Below are 4613 nucleotides of genomic sequence, written 5' to 3' on the forward strand. Positions count from 1 at the left end.
GAGAAGCAATTCTAACTCCTCCAGAAGTATTGTTCTATTCTCTGGTCATCTTGGTTTCCACACTAGCTTGAGAGAAAGATGTAGCACCTGCCATGCTCTTGATCAGTCAACACACATTCCAAGCCAAGTCAACTTAGTTGTTTCTATTGGGGATGAGGGGTATATTGGTGCATAAGTAATATAAATATAAGGGTTTAAGTTTCATCTTTGGTGTTTCTCCGCTGCCAGTAAGCCTAGACAGTACCCTGACAGAGTCACACAGGAACACAAGAATCGCTCCGCTGCTAGCGAGCCTAGTCAGTACCCCAAAAGAGTTACTTTCATCACCTCTCTGTGCAGGAAGCCTTTCTCTTCTTTTGCCTTACTCATTTTTTCAAAAAAAATCACATTTTCATTTTTTCATTTTTCCAAGAATTGTTCATAGGCACTTATTTATTTGAGAGGCGGAAGAGGGATCCTAACTTATTGAGAGCAGAAGAGGTTGTTCCTTCATAGATTTATTTTATATATACCTCTAACATACTTTTTAAGGTTTTCCCCCTCACCTGACTCTACTTGACTGAACTGACAAGGGTTAACACAAAAACAACCGATTAGAGTAGGTGGTACTAGTTAGAGCGCAAGTGTTGTGTTTTCACCAAGACTTACTTCGAACATAACGTATTTTCAATTGATGTATCATTGGCTGAAGACAACAAGCTCTGCATAAAGAGAGAGGACAACATATAACAAATTGTTTGTACAAGTCTACTTGTACTTTACCCTGCTTGTCTTAAGAGTCACACGTGGTTTCATGTGAAACTAACCTACGGACGTGAACAAGTAAACAAAACAATAAAGCAAAGAGCAGAAGCAAATGCGAAAGTAAAGCAAGTAAGCAAAGAATGCAAGAAAGAAAACAAACAAACAAAGTAAGAAAGCAAACATGCATAAATGAGACAAAAGCAAACACTACTCCTACTCCTAAGCTAACAGTGCATGCGTCTACTCACGTGAAGTGATATTTCCAATGCAGCCACTAGCGCATTGGTTGACCCATGTTGGTGAAGGCATGGTTCGCGAAAGTCACAGTCAAGCGAACCAGAAAACATGAAATATATAACAATGAAGACAAACACACTCTGAATTTAAATGCGTCCACAAAAAAAAAAAAAAAAGTGAAAGCACACGACATGCACTTTGTGGACTTACCATGGTGTTGTGATACACTGAGTGCAACTGATAAGCATATGCACTCTATTCACTGTGATAGGAAAGAAAACATGAGAAAAAGAGATAACTTATGTCTCGCACGTGTGCTTGTTGTGTATGATTCCTCCAATCCATAAGCGATGGAATCATGTGATTCTGGTGGAGAAAGTGAAATATGTGTGTTGTATTGATCTTCAATGCATATAGATGAGTTATGAGGAGCCTTAGGTAGTTCAAAAATTTCTTGAGTAGAAGTGAAACTAACCTCAGGACAGCGAGAGCTTGACATAACCATCAGCTTGGGCTGAAGTGCCTCGACAACCTGCGAGGTTTCGACTTCATCGACAGATAGATCATCATAAACGGGTGGCTTTGAAAGATCAACAATGATTGGATCAACATCGTGATAAAATACAAGAGTAAATAAGTCACGATAGCTACGATCAGAAAAATCTATGAGTTCATCGGCATCCTCATGATCTGATGAATCAAACATCGGGTAGATGAGAAGCAAGGATGTTCACCCTCTACGTTTTCGAAAAAAAACAGATGAAAAATCAAGTGTATTTTCAATGAATAATTTGTCCTCTCGATTGTTAAAAGATGTACTGACATCGGGTGTGTTCTATGAATGATCGGAAGTAGATGCATTCAGGGATAGATTTACACAAGGAAAATTAGAGATAGCAGACTCACCAAAGATGTCAGGAAAAACTGGAGGAGGTGCGGACAGAAGGAGGTCATCCTTCACCGCGGGTTGATGCCCAGATCCCCATTCATACTCATCATAAATTACAGCGCAGGTTGGTTTTGCAACATCAACTCCGTCAATAGCTTGATCCTCGTTCACAATAGGTGTAGAGTCCAAAACGGAAGAACACAACGTAGTGCAATCTGGAGGATCAGTAGAACATAGAGATAGAAGTTGAGGTAAAAATGCATATGACAACCCATGGGCTTCCCAACCAAATATGCCCAGAAATTAAGAGTAGTGATGGTGGACGCATGTACTAGCTAAATAAACGTATGTACATTCTCTCCCACATCACTCTGCAGGGGTGGAAATGTTTGATGAGGAGAAGGCAGAAAGTCACTTGTGACAACAACTATGTCTGCTTGTGATTGCATAGCTCCATCACCGAAGTATGCTGAGCGGGGTTTGAACTTTTTCTTCACTTTGGGACAGAGTGATTTTTGATAGCAATATTCAAATTTGTCCATAATATATTGGAGTTTCATCTAACTTTTTGGAGCTTTAAACATGAGTAGACGGAAGTGCTTCTAGAAATCCATATGCGATTCATGTTGGGCCTTCCGTTGTTTTAACATTTTTTTGTCAAGAGCTTCAGGATCAAAATGATGGAAAACAAATTCAATTAGATCACTGAACTACTTAAATGAGTGCACGCAAATAGGAGGCAGGTTGTGACACCAATGGTCAGGGTATTCGCGAAGTGTGTATGAAAGCAACATGTTGACCTCTACTTCATCAAAATCTTCCTCATTCCCCAAGAATGCAAGGAAGTCATGTAAGTGCTCAGGCCAGGCCACTTCGCCTTCACCATCATACGTGAGTTCCGACAAGTGATCAAAAAAATCCTTCGTGACTTCAAAGGAATGTGCATTGGAAAAACATCGAGAGGGTTAACTACAACAATATCCATGATAGATGTGCGAAGATTCAAAACAAGATGTGAGGACTCATCTTGTCATCTGGCCCTCCTTCTAGTGCCAGAAATGTTGATGGTGTTGGACCCACCAACATGTTAGGGGATCTCCCCGGTAAGAAGTCCCAACTAGACCTCACACCATTTGGAGTAAGAGTCCTAACAGTGGATAGTACGGTATCACCTTGACTGTGGTTGTGCACAGAGGTAAGTAATATGTCCTTGTTGGAAGCAAGGGTGTGGCCTTGCATCAAGTTAAGTAAGGTGAATGAAAGGCTCTAACACACGAAGGGGAGAGGAGTCCGCCCTTTAGAATCCTGTGATAGTATGCAGCTTGAAAGGGAGCACACGAGCTAAAAGACATCACGAGATGGAAAGTAGGATAGCCAACGATCCAAAGTGATGGATTATACCAACAACACACTTCGATAAGATTCATACAAACACATACGGAATAGTTTGTACATACATGTGTAAATTATAGCTACATACATCATTAGAGTAACCAGGATAGCCGAACTACAATAACAATTTATGCATGAAACATGTCGGCTCTATTATATTAAAACAGTGAAAGATATAATCATACATACAACCATGACAACCACTAGCCCCGATAGCGGAACATTACAGACACTGTCGCATGCTCTCCACAGAGATGTACTAGCTCTGCACTGTGGAGAAGCTAAGGCTCGTTACAATACACTCCAAGCTTTCTCTAAGTTATAATTATAGGAAGCTTGGCTCCCAAAAGCCTATACAATGAGTTATGAGTTTCTATAAATAGAAAAGACTGGGGTGACCCTTGACATTCCCCTTTCTGACTCTTCAACTACCCTCATGACTCTTCAACTTACACATGACTGTTACATTCTACTGTTGACACTTGGTATTTCACTTTTACAACATGTTTACAATACAAACTACACATGTACCCATGTGAGACAAAAATGGGCTTGAGTAAGCCATGCAAGGCATCACTAAGACTCGGACAGTTGTGGGAAGACTAACTCTTCGACATCCTCTCTATGATCAATGATGACGAATTGATGCCAAGCTTGGTAGTTTGTTACGATGTCCACGTACTCTATGGTGACATCCTTCTAAAAGTGATATCTTGCCTCCGTTGCATCTAGGTACACTGATTTGGCACCTCTATCCAACTCATCAAGTAGCATGTGCATCATGGTCTTGAGTGCAACCTAAACAACGACATATTGTTGCATAGTGTCTGCACTCATCTATAAGTTTGTGATGGTGGCTATGCACATCAATTGATCAAAGTACATGTCCATCTCCAGTCAGACTTAGTTCTTTGTCTTTGCCTCAGCGAGTGTGCCAATGGATGGGATCGCATGCATGCGCACAATGACATCCATGCTCCTGAACACTCATGCATGTGAAGCCTGTAAGCTGGTGATGAGCTGCGGGAGTTCCTCATAGTTCTAGATTTGACTCTGGATGCGTGCCTTCAACTCCACTACCTTTGGCTTCATCATCTTTGACAAGTGCAATGGGTCTCCCTTATATGTCATTGTCCATATCTTCATGTGATCGACAACAGTGTGTATGTTTGACAAGGTGCATGCTCTCCTAGCACAACGCTACTACCAACCGTTAAGATGGACAACTGACTTATGAACAGTGATGAACCTGAAGTACAACTTCTACATGACTGTCTTGAGAGACGATACTTCATCAATTCAATGTCCTGATATAACTTTGGCTTAACCACATCTGTATCAAGTATCGCTT

Source organism: Pinus tabuliformis, chromosome 1_2 (assembly GCF_031772625.1).
Source record: "Pinus tabuliformis cultivar Carrire ecotype Pingquan chromosome 1_2, CPIR1, whole genome shotgun sequence".
In the NCBI taxonomy this organism is placed as follows: Eukaryota; Viridiplantae; Streptophyta; class Pinopsida; order Pinales; family Pinaceae; genus Pinus; species Pinus tabuliformis.